Here is a 19,509-nt window from a genome sequence, read left to right on the forward strand (position 1 = left end):
CCATAGACCTTAGACAGACAGATACTCAAGTTGAACCTCTCTGTGTCTCCATTTCCTCACTGTAAAATAACGATACGATTCTATCTGCTCATAGGGCTGCTGTGAGAATTACATAGGCTAATATAAAGCTCTTAAAGCAGTGTTTGACACAGATTAAGTGCTCAATATGTGCTAGCTACCATTTCCACTACTGTTATTTTTATTGTCATTATATAATTGGCAAATAATCTAGTCTTAGCGAACAAGGCTTAACTTAAGCCACCATGATCATTTACCCAATTTCCAGACCTGAGTCAGTTCACAGATCTAAAGACCCTAAAATAGAGAGCCAAATAACCTTAAGAAAAATCATGAATAGAGCATGCCAATAGGACCTACAAAATTAGGAGTGGCAGGTATACCAGATGCCTTAATAAGTATGAGCACATCAGAAATAAACATACATATATATACATGGGTATATCACTTCAGAGCAGTTTCTGGGAGTTCAAGATACAAGTAAAGGACAAGTTGGTCTACCTTATGCCACTACAAAGAGGCACAGCTCTGGTAGACCTCTTCGGAATTTGGAGGTGATATATACGTAACTGTGCATGCCACTCTAATTCATTCACCAGGTGAGCTATCCCTGACCACAGGACACCAAAGAACCATGTTACCTGAGTGGTCCATTATCAACTAGAGTTATCTGATCCACCTAGCCACAATATCAGGAAGCATTCCATTATCAATGGATACATACACATGTGTATACACACACACACACACACACACACACAAACATGGAGAATCCTGAGGTCACAATTAAGTTGCAGGAAAAAAGAACTCTTTCTTCCAATATGCTGACTCCTGCTATATGGCTATCCTTCTCTCATCCCAAACCTAAGGCCCCAAGAGGACTTGGTAGAGGAGGGGAAACAGCTCTGTTCACTGATGACTTCCCAAGATATGATGGAATCTGCTGGAAATGAACAGCTGCAACCTTACATGTGAGATGGCCCCGAAGGACAGCAAACAAGGAAACAGCCTCACAGTGGGTGGAATTTCAAGTGGTACATGCCATTGGCCAATTTGTCAGTAAGAATCTAAAACTGATTCATGGGAGTGTCCAATAGTTTCCTGGGATAGTTAGGATTGTGGAAGGAATTCTATTGGATAAATGTTAATAAGGAGACGTTTAAAATCAGGGAAGAGGCATATAAATGAACAACTCAAAATGAGCCCAGTGGAGATATTTGTAACCCATGTAAATACTCAACAAAAGGGCCTGGCAGTCTAAATAACAAGGTGGCACGGCCTGTGCACATCAGCCAGTCTCTTTCCACAGCTGTCCTAATGGGCTCATCACCAAAGTAGCCGCAATGGCAGCAATGAAAGCTCTGCAAAGGATCAACAATGTGGACAGCCTCTCACCAAGATTAACCTGGCTACTCGCACAGCTGAGTCCCTAATTTGCCAGTTTTCTATGACTTTCCATATTCTGGTATCAGGCTGATTACACTAGACCTCTTCTGTTTTGGAGGGGCCAGAGAGTCGTTCCTTATTCTCGATGTGAATCTGCTTTCCAAATTCACCAATGTGTCTGCCAGTTTCACCATCCATGGACATACTGACCATCTTAGTCACTGTCATGTTATCATACACAACATCACTTTTGTCTAATGACCTCACTTTGTAGCAAATGAAGTCAGATGATGGGCTATGGGATTCACTAGTCTTATCCCATCATTCAAAAGCAATTAGCCTTACAGAATAGTCTATCAAAGATTCCCATACACATCATCATGTGACGTTGAGATTCTATCCCACAGGATATAGAATGTGCTCTGAGCCAGCAAACTCCATATGGTGCTCCTACCCATAATCTAAATATGTAGAGTCAGTATTCAAAGAGTGGAAGACGGAGTGGCATCTCACTATTACACCTTTTAATGTACTCCTAAGATATCCTCTTCCCATCCCTGCAACTCTGTGATGTGCTTGGTTAGAGGTCTTACCACACAGCAAAGAAGTGCTTCCACCAGGGGACAAAACAATGATTCTATCAAATCAAAACCTACTATCACCCAGCCATTTGGGGTTCCTCATGGAACTAGGAGAACAAGTGAAAGAGGAGTTACAGTACAAGCTGGGAGGCCTAACCCTTACTGTCAAAGGGAAATTGAGTTACTCCTACACAATGGAGGCAGGAGGAATATAAATGAAACTTAGGGGATTTTGTGGGGTATCACCTAGTATTGCCATGTCTACTGGTTAATGGAAAACAACAGCAGGACTTGCAATGGCTTAGACCTGTGAAGAACCAAAATTTGGATCACACCAGAGTTAAGAACCCCAACAGCAGAAGTACTAACTGAAGACAAAAAGAACACAGAATGAAGGGAAAAGTCACAAACCCCCTGATAAGGCCTAGAAATTGCTCTATCCCCATCAAAATACCAATGACAGTCTTCACAGAAATAGAAAAAACAATCCTAAAACTCATATGGAACTACAGAAGACCCCCAATAGCCAAAGCAATCCTGAGCAAAAAGAACGAAGTTGAAGGCATCAGACTATCTGACTTCAAAATATACTGCAAAGCTATAGAAACCAAATCAAGCATGGTACTGGCATTAAAAAAAAGACATACAGATCAATACAATAGGATAGAGAACCCAGATATAAATCCATGCATACACAGTGAATTCATTTTCAGCAAGGGTGCCAAGAACATACAATAGGCAAAGAGCACTCTCTTCAATAAATGGTGCTGGGAAAACTGGATAACCACATGCAGAAGAACCAAATTAGACCTCTATCTCTCACCATATACAAAAATTAATTCAAACCACACTGAAGACTTACATCCAAGACCTGCAACTATGAAACTGCTAGAGGAAAACACTGGGAAAATACTCCAGGACACTGGTCTGGGCAAAGATTCTAGGCAAGGCCTCAAAACCACAGGCAACAAAAGGAAAAATAGATAAATTGATTATATCAAGCTAAAAAGTTTCTGCACAGCAAAAGAAACAATCAACAAAGTGAAGAGACATCCCACAGAATGGGAGAAAATATTTACAGACTATCTAACAAAAGATTAATAACCAGAATATACAAGGAGCTCAAACAACTCGACAGCAAAAAAAAGAATCCAATTTAAAAATGGACAAAAGACCTAAAAGACATTTCTCAAAAAATGACATACAAATGGCCAAAAAATATATGAAGAAGTGTTCAACATAACTAATCATTACAGAAATGCAAATAATCAAAGCCACAATGAGATATCATCTCATCCCAGTTAGGATGGCTTTTATCAAAAAAATAACAGATGCTGGTGAAGATGTAAAGAAAGGGGAAACCTCATACACTGTTGGTGGGAATGTAAACTACTACAGCCACTATGAAAAACAGTATAAAAACTCCCCCCAAAACACAAAAATAGAACCACCATATGATCTAGCAATTCCACTACTGGATATACACCCCACAGAAAGGAAATCAACATGTCAAAGCAATATCTGTACTCCCCATGTTTATTGCAGCATTATTCACAATAACCAAAATATGAAATCAACCTAAATGTCCATTAACGAATGAATGGAGTTAAAAAATTGAAATATATACACAGTGGAATATTATTCAGCCATAAAAAAGAATGAAATTCTGTCATTTATAGAAACATGAATGGAACTGAAGGTCATTATGTTAAGTGAAATAAGCCAAGCACAAAAAGATAAACATTGCATGTTCTCACTCACATGTCAGAGATATAAAAGTGAATCTCATCAAGATAGAGTAGATTGGTGATTTACCAGAGGCTGGGAAGGGTAAGCAGGAGGGGAGGATGAAGATAGGTTGATTAATGGGTACACATATACACTTAGAAGACAGAAGACCTGCTGTCCAATAGATCAACAGGGTTACTATAGTTAACATTAATTGATTGTACATTTCAAAACAGCAAGAAAATAATTCAAATGTTCCTAGCATTTAAAAAGGTAAATAAGGTAATGGAGATCTCAATTACTCTGATTATATGAATGTATCAAATTATCACATATACCCCCAAAATATGTACGTCATATATCAGTTTTAAAAGTTAAAAAGTTTTCTTAATGAAAAACATAAAAATTAGCTCTAAACAATTACCTGTATTTTCTTATTTGCTGTGTAATGCATTTACATGTAAATTTTAACTGATATTTCTCTTCATTCCCATCTCTTTCCCCTTCTATTTAATATAAAGTGTGTCAATGGTAGCTAACTCTACAACTGAGCCCACAGTTGTAGGATATTAACATTATGGCCAAATTCCAGGAGATGTGGACACTCCTTTGAGCCCACTGAGAGCCTGGACTTGAATAGTTACTTGGGGAAAGAGATGTGTGTATTTTCAGCTGTATAAAAGATAGCGTGTGTCTTCCTGAAGGTGTTCAGTCTGTGGTATACCACTTGAGGACTATATCTAATAACATCTCCTTGCTTAAACTTAAACCTTGTTTGAACTCGGCAGACATGGAAAGGAGCTGCTCAGTATCCTCTTCCTGAACATTCCTGCATATTAAGAGAATTCAGCCTCCCATTGGCCTTCAGAAAGCTATAATCACTATCACATTTCCCACTAGTTTCTGATTGTTTTTAGTTACTGAAAGCAGAAACATTTAAAATTTCCCCCAAACTACGTCTATTTTCTCACATCTGATTATTCTTCAACCCTGGTCTATATTCCCCAAAATGAACAGTGGCAACCATGACCAAAGTCAATCATGACTCATTTGCCAAAACTGAAACAGAATTTCTTCAGTCCCCTCTTACTTGGCCTCTCTTCAACTTCTGATAAATTGTGTACCTTCTTCTTTTTTAAACCTTCACAAGACACTTGTTTACTTCCTCATTAATTAATATTCCTTCTGATTCATTGATGGCCCTCTTTTTCTATCTACCTGTCAAATATTAGTGTTCTCTAAAGTTCTATCCTTCCAGTAAGATATGTCTAATGCAGGTGCTGGGCCAGCCACAGTGGAGGCAGAGGTAACCCCATGTAGACTGGTACAACGCTGGGTGGACAACATCCACAGCCCAATGCCCTGCCCAGGCAGTGCTCAGGGAGCAGATCTTCCTGGAGCCTGGCCTCTGCCTGAGAGCCTAATTACAGCAGCTCTAACCCTCACTAGAAATTGAAGGAGAAGGTTAAAATTAATAATCTTCATCAACATCACCCTGAAAAGAGAGAAAAATAAATGGGAAGAAAATTTTACTTTGATATCTCCAGGAGAGGATTAAGGGAAATGAAAGAAAAACAAATGTCGCCCTGTTGCCATGGAGCTCCCAATGTCCTCTCAATCACAGTGAGTAGCAACGGAGCCCTGACAGACAAGCAGCCACCACTGTGTTTTTCCACCCCCACCAGGAAAGGATTGAACACCTTCCATGGAGTATGTGAATCTCTCTCTCCTTTGATTAACCACATCAAATCAATCCCACGAGAAACAACCTCTATTTATATTCTCTATTTCTGTTAACTTTGCAGCGATCCCTTTTTGGAACAATAATGTACGATGCATGACTTCCCTTTGCTGCCTTATGCAAAATCTTGCATCAATCACTCATCTGGATATCTGGCTGCTCACGCTAACACCAATCTGATGTCAATTGCCAGGCAGAGTCCCTGTGAAATTTTACTTCACCTGAACCTGCACGTGAAGTACTCATTAAGCACCTGTGCTGTGAGTGCTGCAGGAGAAAGACCCCAGAGGCAGTGGTATAGGTGCATCTCTAAAGCAGCTCTCAGTCAGCTTGGGGTGTTCAGAGGGGGTCATTCCTGGACAGGGTAGAATGTTACCCAGTCCTGAGATTTAGAGATGAAGGATCTGTTGTATATCTTCTTCCATGTAAGACAAAGAGGTATCTTTTAACTGTCTGTGCTGCTGCCTCACGCTTAACTGCAACTTTTGGATGGAAAAAAGGGCCATCATGGAAGGAGAGCCCTGCCATCGAGAGGTTAAAAGTGACAGAATAAAAAAATTACAGTATCTCTGTATTAGTTCAGAAGGAAATCAGAGGCTGCCACCAGGGCCCAAAGCCCACATGCCTTCTGCAAACCTTATAACCCCCTTATGCTTATTTTATCTTTCTGAAACATCTCAAGAAGGATTAGCACCAAAACCTTGAAGCTGAAGGTGCCCATGTGCTGGAAAGAAAGGGGGTATTTGCCATACTATACTCCACACCATGGCAGCCTGGAGAGATGGAGACCCTGAGGAGCGGCCTGGAAATGGCAGGTCCACCAGAAGGAAAAAAGATGCAGTCAGGACCCACTGGGCTATGTGACAGCAAGGCCATCTGAGACTACGTGGCAGCTAAGTCATCATTTAACACAACTAAAGCAGCATATTAGCTTCTGCCTCTATTTTTTCACCTTTGATTTATTCTACAGCCCTGGTCTTTAGTCCCCCAAAATGAACAACATCAACCGTGACCAAAGTCAATTATGACCTCCCATTTGCCAAAATGAAAGACTCTCTTAAATCCCCTCTTACGCAGCCTCCTTTCAACCTCTGATAAATTGAGCTTTCTTCTTGCAACCTTCACAAAACCATTGGCTTCCTCCTTTGTTTATTAACATTCCTTCTCATTCGTTACTGACTCCTCTTTTTCAGCTCACCTCTTAAATTTTAACATTCCCTAAAGTTCTATACTTGGCCCTCCTTTATTCTCATTCTACACATTTTTCAAGGGTGGCCTCAGTTATCACATGTGTGCAACAGTTCCCATGTACCTGTCTCCATTGCCAATCCCACTCCTGAGCTCCAGTCGCATCTAACTATATAGTTGTCCTCTGTATCCCTGGGAAATTGGTTCCCAGAACCCCTACAGATACCAAAATCCATGGATGCTCACTTTTCAGGGACACTTTTCAGAATGAAAGGAACTATTAATAATGATATCAGGACAACAAATATAGAATAGGACTGCAAAATGGGATATTTGGTCACTCTACAAATCATAAGCCTCAAATTAACTGTTTTAAGAGTGGAATAAAACAATTATAACATTTAAATCTTCTATTTTCTTGGCTGCCTATTATACTACTTTTCAAATTTTCCAATTTGAAACACTACACTGCTACTTTGTATTCAGAAGTAGTTGCTCTAATACAAAGTACTGGCTGCCTCCCAAACAACTCTCTTCCCCCAATCCTTGCCATTGGAAAGGGAATTTCATTCCCATGTCCAACCTCTTCCCCATAGTAACCTGGAAGAAATTACTGGTTACAACTAATCATGGGATGATTATAATATGACCATATGACCCAGATGATGCAGTTATGGCCACAAGGTACATAAATGGGGAAGCTGCTGGAGATGCTTCTTGAGAGATTTCTTCCTTCTTAAAAACAGGTACAGTGGAATTTCCATTTCTGGCAATATAACAGACTGTCCCATCTTGAAAATCATGCCAATGGAGAACACCTAAGAAATGCTAAATGAAATATGTGAAAGCATCTTTTTCAAATATATATTTGAGCTGTTTGGAAAAGTCCTTGGAGACCAAAAAAATATATATAAAGCAAGAGCAGAAAAATGAGTGAGCGGTCGTGCATGTCTTTACCCTGGGAGAACCTGCCAGGCTGCAAAGACCTAGGCTTTGCTTTCCACAAGCCACATGTGGGGATAGGTGGCAGTCCTGGGAGCCCATACACGTAGGAGATTAGAGTGACAGCCCACATAAATCCAGATTTCCAAAGCCCAAAATTCCCATTGCCTGTGTGTCCCCTCAAAACCCCAAGCCAGAAATTTAAGCGGCACCACGTTGGTAGTAACTCCAAGCACCTGGCAGAAATAAACCTAAATATTCTCTGGATGAATGTATTCCAAACACAGACACCAAAGAATTCCCAAGGACAAAGCAGCAATTAACATGGGCTCACAATCAAACATCCCAAAATATGGGTGAGAACTGACAGACGTAAAACGGATAATCAGACTAACAAAGATTGCAGATGTAGAATTACCAGCTATAGAATATAAGATAAATATGTTTATCATGTTTGAAAACATAAGAAGTAAACTTGAAAGAATATGCAAGGAAAAGAAACTATAAGACCTCACAGATACAAAAAAGCATCAAAGAGAACTTCTAAATATAAAAAATAGGACTGATAAATCAAAAAGACAAAAAGCAAATTCAAAATCAGAAGAATTTAACCAAATATCAAATCAGTAATATGAACACACATTAAAAAGCATTATTTCAAATGGCTTTTGAATACAGAGCACTCAGTATACCTCTACTCTAAGAGAAAAAAGAACTGAAATGATTCTTAAATGTTATTCAGTGATTTTTTGTCAAAATGTTGAGCATTATAATTTTGAAACTACTCATAGTGTCACCACAAACAATACGCTCATGTAATTAGAAACTATGATCTTCATTAATAAAGAGAAAAGGTACAAGTATAAAATCAAAGTTGCTAAGAAAAAACATAGTAATGTTAAATTTGAATTTAAAATCTCAGTATGAACTCACATTTTATAAAACTCGTGTTTTTATAAAGCCATATTCCCCAAGTCTACTCACTGGAAATTTTCAGGCCTCCGAAAAATAACACCCCTGTAGTAATGGACAGACTCGGATCTTGACTCCTAAATATAATTCCTCCACTAAAAGGAATCAAGGCTCCTTTGAAGATTTGGCTGATTCCAATACAGGGCTAAGGAAAATATAAGGTGAGCACTGGGATATCTTTCAGTTCCAGAAACTAAGGAAACAGAGGCAAATAAAGACTCATCAAGAGAACACAGAAGCCAGCTTGACCAAATTTGGGACAATTTTAGCATCCAAAAGGAAAATTACTACATTGAATTGTAAAATATAAAATTATTTGACACTACTATTGAAGGAGAATATTTCACTGAACTCCTTATTCTATAAAATGATGTTTAAAGAGGAATGATTACACATTTGCCCTGGCTTTTTATGAGAAACTGCATTCAGCTCCAGTTTATGATGGAAAAGTCTTCTTTACAGAAGAATGCCAGCTACCAAATGCAAGAATAATGATAGATTTGGAAAATCAGCATTTCAAACTCCCACTCAAAAAACTGATTCAAGCAAGTTTCACCAAAAAAATGTTAAAACTATTCACTAACACTATTTTGCAAGTTATTGGGGAAGAAGATATTCAGATAGCACTGAATTAACACCTCACATGTTGCTTGCTAATTGCAAAGGGATAAATGTACCTTTACAAGGGAGAGATCTGGCACCACCACCATACGCAAGTGATTTGACTTAGCGATGCAAACAGAGGGGACCACCTGACATTATACGCATCCCACAGATACAATATGAAGCATACAGCATTCTATATGAAGTTATTTTTGCAAAAAAAAATTGTTTTATTAAATCAGGACTCTAGAGGATCTAGATCTAACTTTCAGTTTACAGAAACAGACGGGATAGAAGAACAAATTTAAGAATAACGCAATTTTAAAAAGTCAAATCCAGTGTGTGGGACATTCTATAAGACAATAGGTCTGGACTCCTCAAAAAGTCATATCATTTTAAAACATGGTTGAACTATTCTAGATCGAAGTAGACTAATAGACATGAAATCAAATGATGCATTTGGCTGATTCTGGGTTGACAAAATAGCTTTAAAATACATTTGGAGACAACTAGGAAAATGTGAAGATAGACTAGATATTAGATATTAGAAAAGTACTATTATCAAGTGTGATATGTAATTGCAGTTAGGTAGGAGAATGATACTCAGGGGCAAAAATTAACAACTGTTGGATCTACATGGTGGATCCATTGTGTTTGTTATATAATTCCTTCAAACATTCTAGATATTTAAAATTTCTCATAAGAATTGGGGAAAAGTTTAAGTATCATCTTATGACTTCATAGGTGACATGATAGGTATTGTAGCTAAAAATAATTAACCTTTTTAATCTATGAAGCTTTTCCTTTTGCCGGGGGTGGGTGGGGGTGGGGGGAGAAGCAGGGGACAGAGTCTCACTCTGTTGCCCAGGCTGCTGGAGTGCAGTGGTGTGATCATAGTTCACCACAGCCTTGACCTCCTGGGCTCAAGTGATTCACCCATCTCAGCCTCCTGAGTAGCTGGCACTACTGGCACACACTACCACCCTGGCTAATTTTTGTATTTTCTGTAGAGATGGGGTTTTGCCATCTTGCCCAGGCTGGTCTCAAACTCCTGGACTCAAGCCATCCACTCGCCTTAGCCTCCCAAAGTGCTGGGATTATAGGCATGAGCCACCACACCTGGACCATGAAGGTTTTTGATTTAACTTTTAGTTTATAAGAAACAGAAGGGATAAAGGAATATGCTAAATGACATTATAAGAAGCCAGGTGATAGAACATTCTTTAAGACAACTGGCCTGGTCCCTTCAACAAGCTGGTGTCATAAAAAGGGATGGTGCTAAATAAGACAGTCTTAAGGAACAAAACAACTAGATCCAATGTGTAGTCCTAGATTGGATACCAGCTTGGCCAAAGCAGATATAAAGGACCTTAGTAAAATTTGATTACTGTCTGGGTATCAAACAAGAATGAAAATTTAGTAATGTGAAAGGATAGAGATCATTTAACTAAAATGAATCTTAGACTACAAAATTATATATATGTAGTATAAGCTCATTTGGGGGAAAACAAATGTGTATATAAAGAACTATAGGAAAAAAATGATGTGGAAGGACAAGTATTGAGAGTTTATCAGTAGTGATCTCTGGATAGACAATACAATGCTTCCATTGTAAAATTGTGGATGGACGGAAATGAAAAACAGAAAAAAGCAGGGATTGTAATCCTAATTTCTGACAAAACAGACTTTAAACCAACGAAGTTCAAAAAAGACAATGAAGGACATTATATTATGGTAAAGGATTCAACTCAACACGAAAATCTAACTGTCCTAAATATATATGCACCCAACACAGGAGCACACATATTCATAAAACAAGTTCTTAGAGACTTTCAGAGAGACTTAGACTCCCCCACAATAATGGGAGACTTTAACACACCACTGACAATATTAGACAGATCATCTAGACAGAAAATTAAAGACATTTAGGACCTGAACTCAGCACTAGATCAAATGGACCTGATAGATACCTGCAGAACTTTCCACCCAAAAACAACAGAATATACATTCTTCTCATCATCACATGGCACATACTCTAAAATCGATCACATAATCAGAAAACACTCCTCAGCAAATGCAAAAGAACTGAAATCATAACATAGTCTCTTGGACCACAGCACTATCAAATTACTAATCAAAGCTAAGAAATTCACTCAAAACCATAAAATTACATGGAAATTGAATGACCTGCTCCTGAATGACTTTTGGGTAAATGAAGAAATTAAGGCAACAATTAGCAAGTTCTTTCAAACTAACCAGAATAAAAATACAACATACCAGAGTCTCTGGGACACAGCTAAGGCAATGTTAAGAGGGAAAGTTATAGCACTAAACACCTACAACAAAAAGTTAGAAAGATCTCAAGTTAATAACCTAACATCAAAACCAAAAGAACTAGAGAACCAAGAACAAACCAATCCCAAAGCTAGCAGAAGACAAGAAATAACCAAAATCAGAGCTGAACTGAAGGGATTAGAGACTTGAAAGGTCAGTGAATCCAGGAATTGGTTTTAAAAAAAAAAATTAATAAAATAGACCACTAGCTAGACTAATAAAGAAAAGAGAGAAGATTCAAATGAACACAATAAGAAACGAGGGGGATATTACCACTGACCCCATAGAAGTACAAACAACCATCAGAGAATATTATTAATATGTCAAACTAGAAAATCTAGAAGAAAGTTATCATTTCCAGGACACATACACCCTCCGAAGACTGAACCAGGAAAAGAACTGAATTCCTGAACAGACCAATAAGAAGCTCTGAAATTGAGGCAGTAATAAATAACTTACCAACCAAAAAAAGCCCAGAACCAGATGGATTCACAGCTGAATTATACCAGATGTACAAAAAAGAGCTGGCACCATTCCTACTGAAACTATTCCAAAAAATTGAGAAGGAGAGATTCCTACCTAATTCATTCTATGAGGCCAGCATCATCCTGATACCAAAACCTGGCAGAGATACAAAAGAAGAAAACTTCAGGCCAATATCCTTGTGTACATCAATGCAAAAATACTCAACAAAATACTGGCAAACTGAATCTACCACCACACTAAAAAGCTTATCCACCACAATCAAGTAGGCTTTATCCCTGGGGTGCAAGGTTGACTCAACATATGCAAATCAATAAATGTAATTCATTACAAAAACAGAACTAAAGACAAAAACCACATGGTTATCTCAATAGATGCAGAAAAAGCTTTCAATAAAATACAACATCCATTCATGGTTAAACACTCTCAATAAACTAGGTATTAAAGGAACATGCCTCAAAATAATAAAAGCCATCTATGACAAACCCACAGCCAACATCATACTGAATGGGCGAATGCTGGAAGCATTCCCCTTGAAAACTGGTACAAGATAAGGATGCTCTCTCTTACCACTGCTATTCAACATAGTATTGGAAGTTCTGGCTGGGGCAATCAGGCAAGAGAAAGAAATAAAGTGTATCCAAATAGGAAGAGAAGAAGTAAAACTACCCCTGTTTGTAGGTGACATGATCCATGTTGAGAAAATGCCATCGTCTCAGCCCAAAAGCTTCATAAGCTGATAAACAACTTCAGCAAAGTCTCAGGATACAAAATCAATGTGCAAAAATCACTAGCATACCTATATACCAACAACAGTCAAGCTGAGAGCCAAATCAGCAACAAACTACCATTCACAACTGCCACAAAAAGAATAAAATACCTAGCAATGCAGCTAACTAGGGAAGTGAAAGATAGCTACAAGTATAACTACAACCCACTGCTCAAAGAAACCAGAGATGATACAAAACAAATGGAAGAACATTCCATGCTCGTGGATGGGAAGAATCAATATTGTGAAAATGGCCATACTGCTCAAAGCAATTTATAGGTCCAATGCTATTCCTATTAAACTACCATTGACATTCTTCACAGAACTAGAAAAAAACTATTTTAAAATTCATATGGAACCAAAGAAGAGCCCATATATCCAAGGCAATCCTAAGCAAAAAGAACGAAGCTGGAGGCATCACGCTACCCAACTTCAAACAACACTAAAGGGCAATAGTAACCAAAACAGCATGATAATGATACAGAAACCGACACATAGACTGGCGAAACAGAATAGAGAACCCAGAAATAAGGCCACACATGTACAACTATATGAACTTCAACACACCTGGCAAAAACAAGCAATGGGGAAATAATTCCCTACTCAATAAATGGTGCTGGGTAACCAGCTAGCCATAGGCAGAAGACTAAAACTGGACCCCTTCTTTATAGCACATACAAATATTAACCCAAGATCGATTAAAGACAGAAATGTAAAACCCAAAACTATAAAAATCCTGGAAGACAATCTAGGCAATACCATTTGGGACACAGGCATGGACAAAGACTTCATGACGAAGAGGCCAAAAGCAAATACAACAAAAGCAAAATTGACAAATGGGATCTAATTAAAGAGCTTCTGCACAGCAAAACAAACTATCAACAGAGTAAACAGACAACCTACAAAATGGGAGAAAATTTTTGCAAACTATGCATCTGACAAAGGTCTAATGTCTAGCATCTCAAAGAACTTAAATTTACAAGAAAAAATAAACAATCTCATTAAGTAATGGGCAAAGAACATAAACAGACTTTTCAAAAGAAGACATACACGTGGCCAACAATCATGTGAAAAAAAAAAAGCTCAGCATCACTGCTCATTAGACAAATGCAAATCAAAACCACAATGAGATCCCATCTCATACCAGTCAGAATGGCTGTTATTAAAAAGTCCAAAAATAACAGATGCTGGCCAGGTTGTGGAGAAAAAGAAACACTTATACACTGTTGGTAAGAGTGTAAATTAGTTTAACCATTATAGAAGACAGTGTGCCAATTCCTGAAAGACCTAAAGACAGAAATACCATTTGACCCAGCAATCCCATTACTGGGTATATACTGAGAGGAACATAAATAGTGCTGTTACAAAGACACACTCGCCTATGTTCATTGCAACACTATTCACAATAGCAAAAACATGGAATCAACCTAAATGCCCATCAATGATAGCCTGGATAAAGAAAATGTGGTACATATACACCATGGAATACTATGCAGCCATAAAAAAGAACAATATCATGTCCTTTGCAGGGACATGGTTGGAGCTGGAGGCATAGATGGGAACAACATGCACTGGGGCCTATCATGGGGTGGAGGGTGGGAGGAGGGAAAAGATCAGGAAAAATAACTAATGAGTACTCAGCTTAATAGCTGGGTGATGAAATAATCTGTACAAAAAAAAAAAACCCATGGCACAAATTTACCTATGTAATAAACCTGCACACGTACCCCTGAACATAGAGAGTTAAAAAAAAAAAAAGGAAAAACCTAAAGACTCTACCAAAAAAACTATTTGAATTGATAAACAAATTCAGTAAAGTTGCAGGGTACAATTATACAAAAATCAGTATCATTTCTATACACCAACAGTGGACTAAAGAAATCAAGAAGGCAATCCCATTTCTAATAGCTAAAAAAAAAGTAAAATAACTAGGAGTAAATTTAAGGTGGTGAAGACCTTCACAAGGAAAACTGCAAAACGCTGATGAAAGAAATACGAACACTGAAGAGGATACAAAGAAATGGAAAAACATCCCATACTCATGGATTGAAAGAATATTGTTCAAATGACAATACTACTCAAAGCAATTGATAGATTTAATACAATTCCTATCAAAATACCAGTAACATTCTTCACAGAAATAGAAGAAAAAAACCTAAAAATTGTGTGGAACCACAAAAGATTCTGACTAGCCAAAGCAATTCTGAGCAAAAAGAACAAAGCTGGAGTCAGAATACCGCCAGACCTCAAAATATACTACAAAACTATAGTAACCAAAACAGCATGGTACTTGCATAGAAACAGGCATGTAGATCAATATAAAAGAATAGAAAACCCAGAAATTAATCCACATATCTACAGCCAACTGATTTTTGACAAAGATGCCAAAAACACTCATTAAGGAAAGGACAATCTGTTCAACAAATGGTACTGAGAAAACTAGATACCCATATGCAGAAGAATGGAACCAGACCCCCACCTCTCACCCTCAAAATAGATCAAAGACCTGTGTGTATACCTGAAGCAATAAAAATACTAGAAGAAAGCATTAGGAGAATCCTCAGGACATTGGTCAGGGAAAGATTTTATAAATAAGACTTCTAAAGCACAGGCAACAAAAGCAAAAATAAACAAATGGGATATATCAAACTAAAAAGCTTCTGCAAAGAAAAGGAAACAACAGAGTGAAAAGACAACTTACAGAATAGGAGAAAATACTTGCAAACTACATATCCAACAGGTGATTAATATCCGGAATATACAAGGAACTCAGACATCTCAACAGCAAACAAAACAATCTGATTTAAAAATGGGCTAATGATCTGAACAGATATTTTCTCAAAAGAAATGGTCAATAAATATGTGAAAAGCTCAATATCACTAATCATCAGGGAAATGCAAATCAGAACCACAATGGGATATTATCTCACCCCAGAGTTAGGATGACTATTATGAAAGTGGCCAAAAAAATAACAAATGGTGATGAGGATGAAGAGAAAAGCGAATTCTTACACACTGTTGGTGGGAATGCAAACTAGTATAGCCACTATGGGGAACAGTATGGAAGTCCTTCAAAAAACTACAAATGGAACTACCATATGATCCAGCAATCCCACTACTGTGAATTTATCCAATGAAAAGGAGATCATTATATTCAAGAGACATCTATACCCCATGTTTACTGTAGCACTATTCACAACAGCCAAGATATGTAATCAACCTAGGTGTCCAACAACAGATAAATGGATAAAGAAAATGTGGTATTTAAAGCTGGGCGTGGTGGCTCGTGCCTATAAACCCAGCACTTTGGAAGGCTGAGGCGGGCAGACCACTTTAGGTCAGGAGTTCGAGACCAGCCTGGCCAACGTGGTGAAACACTGTCTCTACTAAAAATATAAAAATTAACCAGGTGTGGTGGCAGGCACCTGTAATCCCAGCTACTCAGGAGGCTGAGGTAAGAGAATACTTGAAACCAAGAGGCAGAGGTTGCAGTAAGCCGAGGTCATGCCACTGTACTCCAGCCTGGGTGACGGAGCGAGACTCCATCTCAAAAAAAAAGAAAATGTGGTATTTTTACACCATGGAATACCATGCCACCATAAAAAAGAATGAAATTTTGTCGTTTGAGACAACAAAAATGGAAATGGGGGACATTCTGTTAAGTGAAATAAGCTAGAAACAGAAAGTTAACACCACATGTTCTCACTCATAGGTGGAAGATAATAAATGTTCACACAGAAGTGAAAAAACAGAAGAGAAAATACTAGAAGCTGGAAAGGGAGGGATAGGGAGAGATTTGTTAAAAGACACAAAATTACAGTACGTAGAAGGAGTAAGTTCTAGTATTCTACAGTACAGTAGGATAACTAGAGTTAATAATATATTACATAGTTTCAAATAGCTAGAAGGAAAATACTGAATGTTCCCAACACAAAGAAATGATAACCATTTGTGATGATGGATATGCTAATCACCCTGATCTGATCACCATACATTGTATGTATCAAAACATCACTATGTACCCCATGAGTATGTACAATTATTATTTGTCAATTTAAAAAATTATTTTGGATGGTTTATATTTTATCAGTCTATGATGCAAATGTACACAATAACTAAAGATTTTATTTTTAACTTTAAAAGCTTTAGAAGAAAATGGAGAATATTTTTATCATCTTGGAGTAGGAGATAATCATTTTTGAAAGACCCAAAAAAGTAAAAATGATAAATAAAAACGACTAAATGCAACTGCATTAAAATAAAGCCTTTTATGTTGTCAAAAAACAACATAAAAACATTAGAAGTCAAACCACAAACCAAAAGATGTCAATATTTGCAACTACACATGACTTTTTTTAAATAATATAAATTTTATGAATCTATAAGAAAAAGACAGAAATCCCATTAGAAAAATGGGCAAAAGTTAACAGTTATTTCATTAGAAATTATATGCCAGGCCAGGCACAGTGGCTCATAGCTGTAATCCCAGCAATTTGGGAGGCCGAGGTGGGTGGATCACTTGAGGTCAGGAGTTCAAGACCAGCCTGGACAACATGGTGAAACCCTGTCTCTACTAAAAATACAAAAATTAGCTGGGCACGGTGGTGCATGCCTGTAATCCCAGCTACTTGGGAGGCTGAGGCACAGAATTGCTTCAACTCAGGAGGTGGAGGTTACAGTGAGTTGAGATCACCCCACTGTACTTCAGCCTGGGTGACAGAGTGGGACTGTCTCAAAAATAATTAAGAAATGATATACCAAAGTCCTTTAAGCCTATGAAAAGATGCTCAAACTTATTAGTAACCAAGGAAAGGCAAATTAAAACTATGAGATAAAATTCACACCACCAGATTATCAAAATTAAAAGATATGTGAATTTCTGGGTTCTCTATTCTTTTATATTGATCTATGTGCCTGTTTTTATGCCAGTACCATGATGTTTTGGTTACTACAGCTTTGTAGTATATTTTGAGATCTGGCAGTGTTCTGACTCCAGCTTTGTTCTTTTTGCTCAGATTGCTTTGGCTATTCAGGATCTTTTTTGGTTCCACACAAATTTTAGGTGTTTTTTTTTTCTATTTCTGTGAAGAATGTCACTGGTATTTTGATAGGGGTTGTATTAAATCTATAAACTGCTTTGAGTAGTATCAAGTGTTGGTGAGAATTTCAAGCAATGGAAACACACTGCCGAGAAGAGCATAAATTGGTTTAGCCAAATTAAAAAATAATTTTTCTTATAAATCTGAACAAATATACTACCCACAATACTTATTTCAAAATACATATATATTTGAGCAATGTTTGACAAACTGGATAGTGACTCACCCAATTCAGAGATTCGAATATTTTAAAATATTCCAATATTTTAAAATAGAATAATATGGAACTGAAAATATCAGTCAGTATTCATTGCAGGTGGTTCAAGGTAAAGTATGGCTTTGTGAGAGTTTACACACACACACAGACATGCATACACTCATGCACACACCTATAATGCAAAATGTGTTTCTTACTGTGGGTAATGTGCCAAAGAGTTTGAAAGTTATGGCCCTACAGGGAAACCCTTACACATGAGCTCCAAGAGACACAGAAATGGCATTATATGGAATAGCAAAACCCTGTAAAAAAAAACTCAAATGTCCTCATATATGTAGAATGGACAAATAACTTCTTGTATATGGATACACTGGAATGCTATACAGCGGTGAAAATAAGTGGTACCTAGTTACATGTATTAACATGAATGCTTCTCAAAAACATAATGTTAAACAAGAAAACCAAGTCACAGAACATACATAACAAGTATGAATCTATTCATATGAAGAGATGTTAACATAAGCAATTTTAAGGATTTAACTGTGGTAAAAGTACAACGAAAACGAAGAAAAGGATAAATACAATATTCAGGATATCTTTTCAGAGAGGGTAATAGAGGCTGATGGGATTAGGAGTACAAACTAAGGGCTTCTACGATTCTGGTTAGTTCTTAAGCTGAATGGTAGACATACAAAAGGTGTGTTGGTGACATCAGAGTCACAAAATTTACCACCCCTAGTGCTGATCTTAAGTATCATTGTTATATGGAATAACTTCCTTATTGTTTAAGCCCCATTTTGAGTTGTGTCTTCCATTACTTTTAGTTTAAAAACCCTCAAGCTGAAACAGTCCCTTAGTTTGTATCCCGTACAACTGGGATCTGACTTAGTATAAGCTATCGTTTAATCATATTCTGTTTGTCTAATTGTATCATTAAAACTTTACAATATTAGCAACTCCAAACTATAAAAAATTTTGTTTCGAAGAAAGAGACTATCATTAAACTAGCTTAGCATTTTTTCAATCTTAAAGGTTTCTTCCTTGGAAGCATTCTGATTAAGTACATGTGATACCAAGAACAATCAAGATTTGTTTAAGAAGATCTATGAAATGTTAAACAGATAAAGAGGGAGTCGGGCTTGTACTCTTGCCCTCAGCAGGGAACAGCTTGATCTGCCTGGAGGATCACACAGTTATTGGAGCTACAGGCTGGAGGTCAGAGCACAGGCAGAAGTCAGCCACTGCGGGAGTCCTCAAAAGGAGAGAGAACAAGGAAGTGAAGAGATTTTAATCAGAAAAGGGCGTGGGCTCTTTTGGCCAGAGGAATAAAGAACAGTGGTTTTTCCACAGACAAATCCTATACTGGAGACTAGCCCTGCTGAGGAAGTAAGACTTCCATACCACCTCCCTGGCAAACACACAGGAAAGGGTAGATAAGGAAAGGGGAT

The 19,509-nt window shown here is 37.6% G+C and overlaps 1 protein-coding gene across 8 annotated transcripts in view; it reads right to left on the reverse strand.

Moving 5' to 3' along the window:
• The window catches only part of HHAT (hedgehog acyltransferase), a 354,093-nt gene that overhangs the window by 242,871 nt on the left and 91,713 nt on the right, over positions 1-19,509 (reverse strand). The window lies entirely within an intron of this gene.

The sequence above is a fragment of the Pongo abelii genome, chromosome 1, assembly GCF_028885655.2.
Source record: "Pongo abelii isolate AG06213 chromosome 1, NHGRI_mPonAbe1-v2.0_pri, whole genome shotgun sequence".
In the NCBI taxonomy this organism is placed as follows: Eukaryota; Metazoa; Chordata; class Mammalia; order Primates; family Hominidae; genus Pongo; species Pongo abelii.